The sequence below is a fragment of the Dendrobates tinctorius genome, unplaced genomic scaffold, assembly GCF_039654945.1.
Source record: "Dendrobates tinctorius isolate UK_male_01 unplaced genomic scaffold, ASM3965494v1 ptg000010l, whole genome shotgun sequence".
Taxonomy (NCBI): domain Eukaryota; kingdom Metazoa; phylum Chordata; class Amphibia; order Anura; family Dendrobatidae; genus Dendrobates; species Dendrobates tinctorius.
This window is the reverse complement of record NW_027361678.1, coordinates 12,351,841-12,369,317: the sequence shown is the minus strand read 5'-3', so window position 1 is coordinate 12,369,317 and position 17,477 is coordinate 12,351,841. Positions and strand designations below refer to the sequence as shown.

The 17,477-nt window shown below is 41.3% G+C and overlaps 1 protein-coding gene across 5 annotated transcripts in view; it reads right to left on the bottom strand.

Annotated features, from left to right (window-relative positions):
* CEP128 (centrosomal protein 128) overlaps positions 1-17,477 on the bottom strand; it is a 270,620-nt gene that overhangs the window by 230,390 nt on the left and 22,753 nt on the right. The gene's annotated exons all lie outside the window — the stretch shown is intronic.

The following is a 17,477-nucleotide window of genomic DNA, read 5'->3' as shown; positions in this document are numbered from 1 at the left end:
TGTGCTACTGAGCAATTTATTAGCCATTAACAACTTTTCATTGTCTGTAATGGTGGGATCAAAAAACGATAATCCCAACAACTCTGCATTCAAATACCACAAATGGTTCGAAAATTTGGTCAGGGCTATTTCTGCAATGTTGTTGTCACATTCTTTATAGTCTAACAGACTATGCAAAATATCTAAATCTTAAAATACCTCAATTTGGATTTTTTCAAACTGAGCGACGAGCGGCACGGGTTAACATCTTTGATCGAGCTCAAATTTTGGCTATCTCAATATCTGGAAAGGGGAATCGTTTTGTGGGGTCCAGACGGACAAAATTCCGACATCGATTTTTTGCGGTCACCCTAGTGTATATATATATGGAACACTTATACAACGGAATATAACTCCAAGTAAATAAAACTTGTGAAATCAAACTGTCCACTTAGGAAGCAACACAGATTGACAATCAATTTCACATGCTGTTGTGCAAACGGAATAGACAACAGATGGAAATTATTGGCAATTATCAAGACACCCTCAATAAAGGAGTGGTTCTGCAGGTGGGGACAACAGACCACATCTCAGTACCAATGCTTTCTGGCTGATGTTTTGGTGACTTTTGAATGTTGATTGTGCTTTCACACTCGTGGTAGCATGAGAAGGACTCTACAACCCACACAAGTAGCTCAGGTAGTGCAGGTCATCCAGGATGGCACATCAATGCGAGCTGTGGCAAGAAGGTTTGCTGTGTCTGTCAGCGTAGTGTCCAGAGGCTGGAGGCGCTACCAGGAGACAGATGTGGAGGGGGCCGTAGGAGGGCAACAACCCAGCAGCAGGACCGCTACCTCCGCCTTTGTGCAAGGAGGAACAGAAGAAGCACTGCCAGAGCCTTGCAAAATGACCTCCAGCAGGCCACAAATGTGCATGTGCCTGCACAAACGGTTAGAAACCGACTCCATGAGGATGGTCTGAGGGCCCGACGTCCACAGATTTTGGTGTAAAGGCAACACAGCTCATCACCCATCCCCACTGTCAAACATGGTGGTGGCAGCTGGAACTTTTCAACCTTTTCCCACATATCATGCTTCAAACATAGATACCAAATGTAAATTTTTGGTGAAGAATCAACAACAAGTGGAACACAAGGGTGAAGTTGAACAAAATTTATTGGTTACTTTAAATTTTTGTGGAAATTCAAAAACTGAAAAGTGGGGCGTGCAATATTATTCGGCCCCTTTACTTTCAGTGCAGCAAACTCACTCCAGAAGTTCACTGTGGATCTCTGAATGATCCAATGTTGTCCTAAATGACTAATGATGATAAATATAATCCACCTGTGTGTAATCAAGTCTCCGTATACATGCACCTGCTCTGTGATAGTCTCAGGGTTCTGTTTGAAGCACAGAGAGCATCATGAAGACCAAGGAACACAACAGGCAGGTCCGTGATACTGTTTTGGAGAAGTTTAAAGCTGGATTTGGATACAAAATGATTTCCAAAACTTTAAACATCCCAAGGAGCACTGTGCAAGCGATATTGAAATGGAACCATTTTCATACCACTGCAAATCTACAAAGACCCGGCCGTCCCTCTAAACTTTCATCTCAAACAAGGAGACGACTGATCAGAGATGCAGTCAAGAGGCCCATGATCACTCTGGATGAACTGCAGAGATCTACAGCTGAGGTGGGACAGTCTGTCCATAGGGCAACAATCAGTTGTACACTGCACAAATCTGGCCTTTTTGGAAGAGTGGCAAGAAGAAAGTCATTTCTCAAAGATATCCATAAAAAGTGTAATTTAAAGTTTGCAACAAGCCACCTGGGAGACACATCAAACATGTGGAAGAAGGTGCTCTGGTCAGATGAAACCAAAATCGAAATTTTGGAAACAATGTCAAACGATATGTTTGGCGTAAAGGCAACACAGCTCATCACCCTGAACACACCATCCCCACTGTCAAACATGGTGGTGACAGCATCATGGTTTGGGGCTGCTTTTATTCAGCAGGGACACGGAAGATGGTTAAAATAGATGGGAAGATGGATGGAGCCAAATACAGGACCATTCTTGAAGAAAACCTGTTGGAGTCTGCAAAAGACCTGAGACTGGGGCGGAGATTTGTCTTCCAACAAGACAATGATCCCAAACATAAAGCAAAATCTACAATGGAATGGTTCACAAATAAACGTATCCAGGTGTTAGAATGGCCAAGTCAAAGTCCAGACCTGAATCCAATCGAGAATCTGTGGAAAGCTGAAAACTGCGGTTCACAAATGATCTCCATCAAACCTCACTGAGCTCGAGCTGTTTGCCAAGGAAGAATGGGCAAGAATTTCAGTCTCTCGATGTACAAAACTGATAAAGACATACCCCAAGCGACTTGCAGCTGTAATCGCAGCAAAAGGTGGAGCAAAAAAGTATTAAGTTAAAGTGGCCGAATAATATTGCACGCCCCACTTTTCTGTTTTTGAATTTCCACAAAAATTTAAAATAGCCAATAAATTTTGTTCACTTTCACAATTGTGTCCCACTTGTTGTTGATTCTTCACCAAAAATTTACATTTGGTATATTTATGTTTGAAGCATGATATGTCGGAAAAGAATGAAATGTTCCAGGGGCCGAATACGTTCGCAAGGCACTGTATATATACACACACTATTTATATCTATCTCTATCTATATATGTACCATATACTTGATCATATTCAGACTATTGACACCATTTTTGAGATTCTAAAAGTTGAGAAAAAAATAATATGTATACACATACATTTAGATTATATTAATTATTATTAAATGTATGTGTATACACAGTGTCGGACTGGCCCACCGGAGAACCGGAGGATTCTCCGGTGGGCCCTGGCACCTGCTGGCATACAGGGCCAGCAGTTGCCTAGGACCCCGGCTGTTCCAGGGGCCCCCAGCCAGTGGTGTGTCGCTAATAGCGGCACACCACACAGCTGCTAATGGGGGCCCTGTGGCAGCGGAGCAGCAGCCAGGAGCCCATGTCCCCGCTGCTAAAAGGAAATTAATATTCACTGCTTCCCACGCCCACATGGGCTTGGAAAGCAGTGAATATCATTTCATGGTCTGCACTCCGCTCTCCCCCATGGGCCCCGCCCCCTCCAGCCAATTAAGCCGCTAAACGGCAGTATGTGAGAGCCGGCGCCTCCCTCAATTGTAATGGGAGAGGGCGTCAGATGACGCCGCTCTCGCTCCCATCTGTCCCCTCTGCTGACTTACACAGCCGATGCGCAATGACATCACTACATCGCGCACCCGCTGTGTGTCTGGCAGAGGGGGCAGCTCCTGACACTGAAGCCGGGATCAGCGTGGGAGCGAGAAGAGGTGAGTATTGTGCTTTGTTTTTTTATATCTATCTCTCTCTATATATATCTATCTATCTCTATATATATATCTCTATCTATCTCTCTCTCTCTATAGCTATCTCTCTCTATATATATATATCTATCTCTATATCTATCTCTGTCTATATCTAAAGTAAAAAAAGTAAAAAAAATAAATAAAAATAAAAAAAAGTAAAAAAAATAGGCAGCACTCAAATTAAATGTGAAAAAAAAAAGTGGATACTTTACTGATCCTCAAGTGGCAAAAAAAAAAACTGTCTATATCTAGCTATCTATCCCTATATCGCTATCTATTCTATCTCTATATCTATCTCTATATCTCTATCTATTCTCTCTATCTATCCCTGTATATCTCCATCTATCTCTATATCTATCTATCATCTATAGCTACCTATCTCTATATCTATTTATTCATTATCTATCTATCTATCTATCCATGGAGCTATTTATCCCATATCTATCTATCTCTATATAAAAGCATTACCCCCTATGGGGGGGCAGCATTATACCCTATGAGGGGGTGCATTATACCCTATGAGGGGATGCATTATACCCTATGAGGGGGTGCATTATACCCTATGAGGGGGTGCATTATACCCTATGAGTGGGGGCAGCATTATACTCTATGAGGGGGGGCAGCATTATACCCTATGAGGGGGGGCAGCATTATACCCTATGAGGGGCTGTATTATACCCTGTGAGGGGGCAGCATTATATTCTATGAGGGGGTGAATTATACCCTATGAGGGGGGCAGCATTATACCCTATGAGGCAGAGTTATACCCTATGAGGCAGCGTTATACCCTATGAGGGGGCAGCATTATACCCTATGAGAAGGCAGCGTTATACCCTATGAGGGGGCAGCATTATACCCTATGAAGGGGTGCATTATACCCCATGAGGTGGTGCATTATACGCTATGAGGAGGCAGCTGTCATGATCTGAATTTGATCTGACAGTTTTAAAAGCACAGAGTGAACTTTTTTTCCTTTTGGCAAGTTGCCAAAGTGACTTGACTGTCCCCCGGTGGTGGTTAGTGGTATCGCATTTTAGGTTAATGCGCATGTAATTATAAATCAGGTGTGAGGCTCTATAAATGAGTCTCAGGGTATTCAATCATTGTTGGTGATAGTTGTTCATTTGCAACCAACCTTGGTGGTGGAAGGAGCTGGAGAGATTGCTCAGCTCAATCTGAGTCCTGATGTGGAAGGAGTCACCGAAGGGAGTTCTTTGCAGCGCTTACTGAACTTGGTGGCAGCTATTCAGGAGGAAGGCTGCAGTCGGTTGCTGGACTCTGTGCTGGAGCATTTGCACAGAGAGAGCTAATTTTTCTATTTCCCCTGTTTGTGACTTTCCTTATGTGCGATCTAGTGCAGTGGTGGGATTAGTTTCCGCACCGGCCAATGCCCTAGCGAGGGACTAGGTTCAGGGCGAGTCAGGGCATAAGGTTCGCGTGCGGCGACAGGTGCGGAGCCTGTATAAGGAACGTAAGGAGTGCAGGGACGCTTCCTCAGGGGAGCTTAGGAGGTCTCCACGTCCCTATTTCCTATTACAGGGCCCACCACTGTAATTGTTCCTGTGTTTCCCCTTATTATTTAAATTCGCCAGCTGGAGGCGGGGTATCCAGTTTTACGTGTACTTTTTAAATTCGCCAGCTGGAGGCGGTGTATCCGGCTGCATGTCCCGGTATTATTTAAATTCGCCCCGCTGGAGGCGCTGTATCCAGGGTCACGTGTATCATAAATTCGCCCTGCTGGAGGGGCTGTGTCCAGTCACACGTTGACCATTACAGCTGCATTATACCCTATGAGGAGGCAGCGCTATACCCTATGAGGGGGCAGCATTATACCCTATGAGGGGGGCAGCATTATACCCTATGAGGGGGGCAGCATTATACCCTATGAGGGGGGCAGCATTATACCCTATGAGGGGGGCAGCATTATACTCTATGAGATGGCTGCATTATATTCTATGAGATGGCTGCATTATATTCTATGAGGAGGCTGCATTATACTATTTGAGGGGGCTGTTTTATACTCTATGAGGGAGGCTACCCCAACTCCTGCTACATAACTAAGATTTGTACTACCTTATATTATACCCGGATATTAGCGTGTTTTACCGCACAATTGGTGTCTTGTATTTATCTCTATGTAACTACATAGTGGGCCCCAAGAATGATTTTATCTGGTGGGCCCAAGGTGCTCCAGTCTGACGCTGTGTATACATATTTAACTTTCAACTTTTAGAATCTCAGAAATGGTGATAATAGTCTGAATATACATCTCACAACAGCTTGAATCTTCGCTGCGCCAGACACGGCCTCGTGCACACTGGTTGGCTATGGTAACATACAACCTCCAGGGTCCATCGGCTCTTAGATACATTTCCTGTGGAATTCACCACATTATACAGTCATGCTTAAAGAGCTGCTCCTGGGAAAACTCTTCAACCGGCAATTGCACAAACAACAAGACTTAACATTCAGGATATCCATCCATTGACAGCTGGCCGGGCAAACTGATCAGTAGCTGCCAGCTCTGCCGGATGTCATCATTGCACAATGTGGCGGCTAACTGAAGGACAGCAGCTCCGAGCATAGAAACTACACCAGCTATGGCACTGTGCTGCTGAAAGCAGGTTGAGGGATGCAGTGTCAGGCAGAAGGCAGAGCAAGGGTTAACAAGTTTAACAGCTTTAATTTAACAGGGGGTGACCTCCTCGCAGTGAAATGAAGGGTTAAAGGGAGAATAACAATCCAATTATAAAGGATATGAATAGTTAATAAACAAAATAACAGCAGTTCTTTGGTGCACTTAGCGTGTCAGGGGTCCTTCAGGCTGCAGGTACTACTTGGGGGTTGATAGCGCCAACAACGGATGGCGTAGTGTTGGTCCAAGGACATTCTGCTTACAACGGCTGTCCGCTTTCTGGCAGCAGTGGTAGGTCTCCAGCACCTACGCTGAGCCCCTAGTCCATGAGTATATGCGGTCGGAACAAACAAGGCCACACCACTTTCAGGGTCCACCGTGGACGGGCAGGGATATGCTGGTGAGGTGGGCCACAGACGTCTATCCAGCTCCCAGTTCTCAGTCTGTGACACGTGCGCTCTACTCACGGTTGCGACACGCACAGCACCTCACTCTCTGCTAGTTACCGGGTACACTGCGTTTCTCCATCTGTAACCCCCGCTGGTGTCGGCGGGAATACCAGGACGCGGTACAGCGCAGTCCCGTTGCTCAATGGACGAAGCACACCTCTCAGTGCTGCGCGCTGCCTGCTCCTGCTAAGACTGACTGCTTCTGCGTGCGCTGTGGCTGCTGCCGCTTAGCCAAGCCCTTGTTGTGAATGGGTCACCGAGGAGAAAAAACAAAACAAGCTAAGTCACAGAAAACCAGAGAGGTTTGTAACTATGCGGATTGCAGATCCCTGATCTTACCACACAACTAGCAGTAGCCGTGGAGCGTGCCTACGATGTTCCTAGACGCCTCGTCACGGCCGGAGGACTAAATAAGCAAGAAAAGGGAAAACTAACTCTTAACCACAGTGTCCACACCTGGGCAGGACAAAGATTCCACTTGCCCTGAAGAGAATCGAGGATGAAACCCAAAATTACAGAAAAAGGGTGACATCAAAGTGGCAGAACTAAATCTACTGTTCAGTGCGAATTCGGCCAAGGGCAAAAATTAGACCCAATCATCCTGATCAGCTGATATAAAACATCTCAAATAAGACTCCAAGGTCTGGTTTGTTCTCTCAGTCTGTCCATTGGTCTGGGGATGAAATGCGGAGGAGAAGGATAACTGAATTCCCAGATTGGAACAAAAGGCTTTCCAGAATCTGGAAACAAACTGGACTCCTCTGTCGGACACAATATTCTCAGGAATCCCATGTAACCGAACCACCTGTTGTAAAAACAGGGGCACCAACTCAGCGGAAGATGGCAACTTTGGGAGTGGTACAAGATGGGCCATCTTCGAAAATCTATCACAAATCACCCAGATAACAGTCATTCTCTGAGAGACAGGAAGATCAGAAATAAAATCCATTGAGATATGGGTCCATGGCCTCTTGGGCACCGGCAAGGGCATCAGCAACCCACTAGAACGAGAACAGGGTTTAGACTGAGAACAAGTCCCACAGGACTGTACAAAATTCCTGATGTCACGAGATAAGGCAGGCCACCAAAAGGACTGACTCACCAAATCTCTGGTACAAAAATACCTGGATGACCAGCCAATGCGGAGCAATGAATTTCAGACATCACTCTCTTTCTCCACTGGTCAGGAACATACAATTTTCCCATAGGGCAACGCTCAGGTTTATCCTCCTGAAATTTCTCCAGGGCGCGTCTCAAATCGGGCAAAATGGCAGAAAGAACTACCCCCTGACCTAGGATGGTAGTAGGCTCGGTCACACTAAGAGAATCGGCAAAGAAACTCCTAGAAAGGGCGTCTGCCTTAACATTCTTAGTGCCCGGAAGAAAAGAGACCACAAAATTAAAACGCGTGAAAAACAAGGCCCATCTAGCCTGTCTAGGATTCAAGCGTTTGGCCGACTCCAGATAAATCAAATTCTTGTGATCAGTGAGGACCACAACTTGATGTCTGTTAAATATTAATAATCCGTTAATTTCTTATTACACCCAGTTCTGTACATTGCTTTAGCTTACACGACATAGGCTATTTTTAAGCTTGGCTCATGGTAGAAAGACAGCTCCATATATGTAGAGACCACGTGCTTTAGGAGACGTATATAATTCATGGCTAACTGTAGAGGTCGCTCGTTCCTTCCTTCACCATCATGAGAGACAGACGCAAGATGACATGACACAACAGCTGGTATATTACTTGACGGCGATGTGAGAAGCCGAACTGAGACACAGCAGCCATTTGCTATTCAGGATCTCGGTGAGAAGAAGAATACATGTTGCTTTTGCCATGTGGGATCTCAGAGCATGATCTAATGGACAATATCTCTTTCACTTATTTTTATTCACCTGTTTTTCTGTAATAACCTTTCTTTGATGGAAGAAACCAAATAAACCACTATATTTTTATCTGGTAACTAGTCCTGAGTATTTTACAGGATATGCATTATTTTACATTGGAGAGCCAGCCAGATCTGAATTTTTGTACTTTTTTGCGGATTTCCCTCAACTTGCACACACGGGGGATTGGACTTTGCTAACGTCAAATCATATGTGTAAGTTATCGGGAATTCCACTACTTACAAGAATCACATAGAACCTAGAAGTAAGAAGTACCAGATAGATTGAGAAGTACTACAAGTGCCAAAAGTACCAGACCTAAGCCAGACGTGTGAAGACAGGAACCCAGCGTTGTCCATCAAAGGGAACAAGCTGAGACATTTCAAGGTAAGATAAAATGGATGTCATTAATTGTCTTGCTAAGCAGAGTAAATTGAAATTTAAGTCTGTAGACAATTCTAATTCAGAAGTTTTATGGTTAAGTTTATATGCCGAGTGTGAACTCGAGAATCAGAGGTTAGATTCTAAGTTTTTCAATAGAGAAAGAGAGAGATTAAAAAATATTCTACAGATGGTAGATATATTTCATAGATCTGTGTCAGAGAAATCTAAAAATGATTGTGTAGAGGATAGTGATATTCCCGAGATTCACTGTAATGTGGAGAAACAGTTACAAGTAGCAGTCATTGAAGGTGACCTTGCAGAAGATGGAGAAGTAGGAGGAGACTTCAGAACTGACGTAGAGGACGTACAAGGGAAAGACGTACCACTAAAAATAGAAGACTCACAGGCCCAAATCCGAATTAGTGTGAGGAAGGATTTGATAAAGATATGCCAAATAATTCCTGCTTATGACAACAAAATAGATGTTTATAGAAACTCTGAGATCTTTGAAAGTTGTTCTGGAAAATTTGATTTATCTAACGAGGAGAAGAATCAGTTGTTCAAAATGTGGATCCCTGTAAATTTTGCAAGGAGATTGTCTTTAAAGTTATCTGGTGAAACACATGAGAATTTAACTGATAAGGACAGATTAAAAATTCTCATTTTTTGTTCATCAAATGAAAATCATCCAGATATTGATATTCTTCAAAAATTAAGGATTGGTCGGAAGGAATGTATTTTTACGTTCATGTCCATATATGAACGTTTGTACAAAATGCTGAGTGAGAATGTCAAAACACCGTCCCTCATAAGGAGTTTTGTAAGCAAATTTTGGTTTCTAAATCCTGCATCTCGTGTTATTGCGTCACAAAAAGATTCTTTGTTTGAATGTGCGCAATCCCTCGATTTTGCCAGAAAACACGAGAATCGTGAAAGGAAAGTAAATTGTGCTAATTTTGGAAAGACAGGCAGAGTAAAATCTTATCAGAAGCCTGTATTAGCAAAACCTTCTAAAATGAGTTTTCCCCAAAATCAAATCTACGAAGAAAGAAAAAGAAAATCACATGTTTGTTATAAACCATATGGAATGATGCAAAAGAACACCGAAAAGACACAAATTGAATTAAGAAAAATGATGAGTTCTGATTTTCTTTCTGTAACAAAGATGGCCGAATTTAACAGACAGAAACAGGTGGTGAGTGACATCATGGCCTGTAAACTGAATACTCTGCTCCAAGAATCTATCAGCTTTAAAATGGCAAGAACCTTTCAGGATATTTTTTGCAGAGAAATAAGTATGGGTGTAGGAATTGGTTAGAAAAAGTAATATATATATTGTGTAACAGTGTTATACAATTAGTGAGTTATATGTAATTATTTTATAGAGTATAATCCTGTAGTTTTATGGTTTGTGGATATATACATAGTCATACAGTATATATATAGAGTGTTTGTAGAAGTAGAAATAGTAGAACTGTATTTTTTAATGAAAATTAAAATCTACATCAGTAATAATATTTAGAATTATATGATATTAACCTTATTTTTTATGTTTCCTTAGAATTTTCATTTCAAAGCAGGACTTAATCGAGAAAAATTCTCTTCCAAGGATTTATGCCTTTATTTACACAGGATGTTGCAATAATTGCATGATTTTATATATCTAACCCTTAAAAGGAAATAACTAATTGCTTTTTAAAATGTTCTGGGTGTGTGTTTTTTTACTGCATGGTTTGAATGACAACCTCAACAGGTGAAAATTTCAACCTTGTTCTAATAATAAGTATACCATACCAGTATACTATGTCCCTGTTCCTTAGGAAAAGAATATTAAAGGGGGTCTTTTGCAAAGCAATGGAATTTTTTCCAGGCCTAAATGTCAAGTATAGCTATACATATATTTATGTCATGTGTATTTAGGGAATATTCAAAGAAATATTAAGAGACTAAATTGAAATAGTTTACAATGCATTGATAATTAGGATAATTTGGGTTAAAATACGTGTATTCATCACACTTTCTGAGTGACAGTGACTGAGTGTATGAGCAGCTGCTGAGCGAGTAATGTGATACGTTTGTGAGACCTCAGGATCCTGAATGCATGAGAAAAAAAAAAAAAAAAAACCCCAAAGCTTTTATCTTTAGGAGAAATATGCAGATCAGATAAATTATTAGAATATTAAGATACATAATGAAATATTATCTACACAACATATATTTCTGTATTTCTATAGTAATTATTTCTTGATTTAGTTAATTGTGGATAAGTGCAATCGCACAACAAAATAGAAAATAGTTTAGGAAGAAAATCTATTCTTTCCTTATCAGCTTTAGCTCTTTTAAACAGGCACCAGCACAGAGCCTGGTATTCACCAGCTGCATCTGGGAATAGTGGACCTTCCTTCTCTGTCCAAGTGTGTTAATCTTTAAACTACATTTAAATTAATTTTTCCAAAGGATAATTTTATGATATTCAAATTAATTTTGATGGTTACACATCTTCAGACAAATAATGGTATAAGCAAGTATAAATTCACATAATTTATACATTAATTATTTTTAATTTTGGTTTTGATAAATGAATTATTTCATGAAACAATATTTTTTGGTATTAAGGGGGAAATATGTTTTTTATCCTGACTACATAATCACATTTGATTAATACCTCTTCTTCACACATTTTAATAGGAAAAAATATTAATAAGGTACAATGGTATAAGTATTGGGTATAATAACAAGTATTATAAAGAGTCATTTCTTTACACTAAGAGGAATTACATGCAAAGTTGCATGATTTGAATATTTTGATAACACAAGTTTATGACAATTATGAAATAATCCAGATCATGGAAATATTAAGGGTATATGTTACTGAAGACATAACTACTCTGCATCAACATAAAGGCCTTATTCTTATTCTTATTCTTATTTTTCATTCTTATTTTTCATTATTTTTAATTCTTTCACCAATATTTAGTAAAGTAATATCTGCTGAGAATATTGCTTCATTAAATATAGCAATTATATGGTTCTATTACTAAGAAAATGTTTCACTTCTGAGTTATATGCAACAATTCTTTTATTCATTCATTCGCTCACTCATATATTCTTATTTTGGTTCATGGCTATACATTCCTACATATTATTAGTATAATGAATATATTCCTTATTAATAAAGATGAAAACACTGGTTACATAAAACACAGTGACACCTATGGGTTGAAAAAGGTAATTACACCTATGACATAAAAAAATGTTCTATCACATGAAAAATATGGATAATAATGTATTATCACTTATTATTGGTTTATTATTTCAAATATTGAAATCCATATACAGTACAAATTCTGATAATAATTATATGGATATTACTGATTGCTATGGTACGCTGTGATATTATGGGATAGGGAAATTACCAGATTTGGTATAGAATAGGGAATGAAGACTTCAAGCAAGATACTGAAATTATGTTAATAAAGACTTTTCATATTTCTAAACTTCATTGATTTTTATCAGTTGCAAGAAGAAGAATGCCACGATCCAGAAATCCCAGAAGGTAACAAAGCTATGATTACTGAGTAATAGACTGTGTTAATTACAAATGCAGTATCCACCACTGACAGTCACAAGTGCAGTATCCACCACTGACAGTCACAAGTGCAGTATCCACCACCGACAGTCACAATTAAAGTGTCTAACCTGACAACCAGAGGACGATGATCCTATGATGCTGAGATGAACGGTGTTATCACGTTCTTATCAAGTTCCAGAGGTTTTCAATCACCTGAAAAGCTTCGATGGAAGCTGGTGAACAATGAAGGTAATTATCAGGAAGCTACAACCCTGACATATGTCCTGTGCATTAGGACAAGGACTGGTTATGGTGCTATGTTTAGCAAGGAAGAGTCATTTTAACCCTTGCTTTGCTGACCAAAGACATCACACCTGTTCAAAGACCAGTACCGATGGAGGATTCCAGAATATCCAAGGCGAGCCAATATAAGCCCAGGTTTTTAAAGATGACACTGCACAGATATTAAAGCTGCATAGACTTTGTTTTCGTATTAATGGACTTTGATTTGATACACAACACATCTATATGCTATAAGAAAACTGTATTTTTAAAAAGAACCAAGAAGAAGACAGAAGACATCAAAATGAAGACCAGATGACATCAGATGATGATGACTGGACCTGAGATGCTTCAATTTAGACTTAGGGAAGTATAATTATACATATTTTATATAAATATTGTTCACGGCTTACCATAACATGAATTCACATCAATTATGTCATTGAGTACTTATAACGGTAATCTGATATTATTATTATTATTATTATTGATATTAAATTATTTTGTCAAAGAAGAAGAAAAGAAGAAAAAAGATCGTTATATTTGAGGGTTCCAATTAATGTCTGTCTCCCTCAAAAGGGGGAATTGTTAAATATTAATAATCCGTTAATTTCTTATTACACCCAGTTCTGTACATTGCTTTAGCTTACACGACATAGGCTATTTTTAAGCTTGGCTCATGGTAGAAAGACAGCTCCATATATGTAGAGACCACGTGCTTTAGGAGACGTATATAATTCATGGCTAACTGTAGAGGTCGCTCGTTCCTTCCTTCACCATCATGAGAGACAGACGCAAGATGACATGACACAACAGCTGGTATATTACTTGACGGCGATGTGAGAAGCCGAACTGAGACACAGCAGCCATTTGCTATTCAGGATCTCGGTGAGAAGAAGAATACATGTTGCTTTTGCCATGTGGGATCTCAGAGCATGATCTAATGGACAATATCTCTTTCACTTATTTTTATTCACCTGTTTTTCTGTAATAACCTTTCTTTGATGGAAGAAACCAAATAAACCACTATATTTTTATCTGGTAACTAGTCCTGAGTATTTTACAGGATATGCATTATTTTACAATGTCTAGCTCCCTCCAACCAATGTCTCCACTCCTCAAATGCCCACTTCATGGCCAACAATTCCCGATTCCCCATGTCATAATTGGGTTCAGATGGGGAGAACTTTCGAGAAAAGAAGGCACAGGGATTCATCTTAGAAGTCACAGGGTCTTTTTGGGACAAAACAGCTCCTGCACCAATCTCAGAAGCATCTACCTCCACCTGAAATGGAAGTGAGACATCAGGTTGCCGTAAAACAGGAGCTGAAGTAAATCTCTGCTTAAGCTCCTGAAATGCTGAGATAGCCTCAGGAGACCAATTCAGCACATCAGCGCCCTTCTTGGTCAGATCAGTCAGTGGTTTGACAATACCAGAAAAATGACCTATAAATTTACGATAGAAATTAGCAAAACCCAAAAACTTCTGGAAGGCCTTCAAAGAAGTAGGCTGAACCCAATCATAAATGGCCTGTACCTTGGCCGGGTCCATTTCAATAGTCGATGGAGACAAGATAAATCCCAAAAATGAAATCCTCTGTACACCAAAGAGGCATTTCGATCCCTTAACAAACAGGGAATTCTCCCTCAAAACCGGAACACAGTCCGGACGTGTTCCACATGAGAATCCCAATCACTAGAAAAGATCAAAATATCTTCCAGATAGCTGATCAAAAACTTATCCACAACGTCACGGAAAATATCATTCATAAAGGACTGGAAGACAGAAGGGGCATTAGTGAGCCCAAAAGGCATCACCAGGTACTCAAAATGTCCCTCCGGAGTATTAAACGCCGTCTTCCATTCATCCCCGTGCTTGATGCGAATAAGATTATACGCCCCCCTGAGGTCAAGCTTAGTAAACCAGCAGGCACTCTTAACTCTGGAGAATATATAAGACATCAGAGGTAATGGGCACTGATATTTAACCGTCATCTTGTTAAGGGAACGATAATCAATACACGGTCTTAATGAACCATCTTTCTTGGTCACAAAAAAAAAAAAAAAAACAGCACCTAAAGGTGACGAGGATGGTCTAATATGACCCTTCTCCAATGAATCCTTAATATAGGATCGCATAGCATCATGTTCGGGTACTGATAAGCTGAAAAGCCGACCCCTGGGTAATTTACACCCAGGCATCAACTCAATTGCACAGTCATAACTCCTATGAGGAGGCAAAGACGCAGACTTGCTCTCACTAAATACATCAGAAAAATCGGCTAGATAATCAGGAATATCATGAGACTGAGGAGAGGTGGAGAAAACAGGAGCGTCCCTAAGAACACACTGACAACCCCAACTCACCACAGACCCAGATTTCCAATCCAAAACTGGATTATGAGTTTGCAACCAAGGAAAACCCAGAACAATAGTATCATGCAGATTATGCAGCACCAAAAATTTACAATTTTCTTGGTGGTCTGGGGCAACTCGCATTGTCACCTGGGTCCAAAACTGAGGTTTATTCTCCGCCAAAGGAGTAGCATCAATACCCCTCAAAGGAATAGGCGTCCGCAGCGGCGTCATGGAAAAACCACAACGTTTAGCAAAGTCCAAATCCATCAGATTCAACGCTGCTCCTGAATCCACAAAAGTCTTCGTGGAAAACGTGGATAAGGAGCAGATCAGAGTAATTGCCAAAAGAAACTTAGGTTATATACTGCCCACAGCAAATGTGTGTGCAAAACGTTTCTCTCGTTTTGGGCAGACAGAAATAGTATGAGGCGTCTCCACAGAAAAAACACAGCTTATTACGCCTTCTAAACTCCTGACGTTGCGCCCTAGACAAAACCCCATCACATTGCATAGGTTCAGACGTTTGTTCAAAAGGTGGCAGCGCCTCCCATGTAGTTTTACGTTCACATAAACGCCGATCAACTTGAATGGCTAATGACATAGAATCATCCAGACCAGTGGGAACAGGAAATCCCACCATAACATCTTTTACGGCCTCTGATAAACCCTTCCGAAAGAGAGCTGCCAATGCACTATCATTCCATGTAGTAAGGACCGCCCACTTTCGGAATTTTTGACAGTATAACTCTGCAGAATCCTGACCCTGGTTTAATGCCAACAGGGTTCTCTCAGCTTGATCAACAGCATTAGGTTCATCATACAACAACCCCAAGGCTTGAAAAAAATGCATCCACATTAGTCAGAATAGGATTTTCAGGTGTCAGAGAAAAAGCCCGATCCTGGGGATCGCCGCACAGCAAGGAGATGACAATTTTAACTTGCTGCACAGAGCTCCCCGATGAGTTAGGCTTCAAGGCCAGAAATAATTTACAATTATTCTTAAAATTCAGAAATGTAGACGGATCCCCAGAAAACACATCAGGAGTAGGGATCTTAGGTTCAGCAGCATATGACTGAATGAGGTAGGTGGAAATTCCCTGCACTTCAGCAGTCAGCTGCTCCAGACAATCAGACAATTGCTTAATTTCAATTAGGAAAAAGAAAAAAAAAATCCTCCTACGGCCCCAGAGAAAAAAGAGGAAAAAATATTAATAAAAAAATTCTGACACTTTTTTTTTTTAACAACTTTTTCCTGCTTTTGAGTACCCTAGAATCTGCGGTATGGCTGGTGATTCTGTTGTGAATGGGTCACCGAGGAGAAAAAAAACAAATCAAGCTAAGTCACAGAGGACCAGAGAGGTTGGTAACTATGCAGATTGCAGATCCCTGATCTTACCACACAACTAGCAGTAGCCGTGGAGCGTGCCTACGATGTTCCTAGATGCCTCGTCACGGCCGGAGGACTAAATAAGCCTAAAGCAAGAAAAGGGATAACTAACTGCCCCAGAGCAGACCCCAAAGGAATAGATAGCCCCCACACATGTATTGACGGTGAAACAAGATGAAGGCACAAACACAGGCAGGAAAATAGGCTGAGCAAATGATGGGGCCCAAACTAACTAGACAGGAAAGGAAAGGAAATACACTGTCTGTAAGCTGCAAACAAAACCTACAAAAATCATGTCCAAAACTTCTGATATCAAAATTAACCCTGAAGTCACTAGACTTCTCCCACTATATCAGCACTCTGAAATATTCTGAAACAGAGCAAAAAGAGACCGAACTAGTAAGGGACAAAAAGCCAATTGGCAAAATACTGATAAATAAGAGTGGAAATTCAGCACAGCCCCCAGCAGGGGCAGGCTGACCACACCAAAAAACTGAATAGACCAACAAAATTAAGTGTGAACATTAGCAGAAAAACATAGCCTTAGATGACTGGAACAGAGCTGAAAACCAAGAGCTGACAAGCCAGAAGGAATCACCAGCAACTGAATAGGGCGTCGGCTGTCTTAAATCCAATCTGAGACTCCTGAGATCCAATCGTCACCCTCATTCTCAGGTGGCAGATCTCCACTGATCAAATCAGCCTCTCTACCTCCTGTTACCACCAGAGGGAGTCTGGAAGGAGAACTCACAACTGGTGAACCAGAGAATGAACTCACAACACCCCCTGCTTCCAAGAGCAAAGGTCTGTCTGGTCTCCTACTCCTTCCCCCAGACAACAGGGGAGACAGCCCCGACAGTTCCGGACCCGGCAAAGGACAGGTACCCCCGGCCCGGTTCTACTCCTTACACTCTCATTCTCCTTTAGCTCGCCATTCCACGGGCGAGAGATCCTGCAGCAGATGTTGGCAGTCCTCCATCTCTGACGATTTGTTGCCAAATAAATTGGTCCTGTTTGTAACGATTGGGTGGAACTCCAGCTGTGGTTCGCTCTGTGCAGCGTAAATCAGGTTGAGTAGCCGAATCAGGTTGAGTAGTGGAGTCAGGTTGAGGGGGCAAGGGCAGGGACGGGCTCAGGTGCAATGGA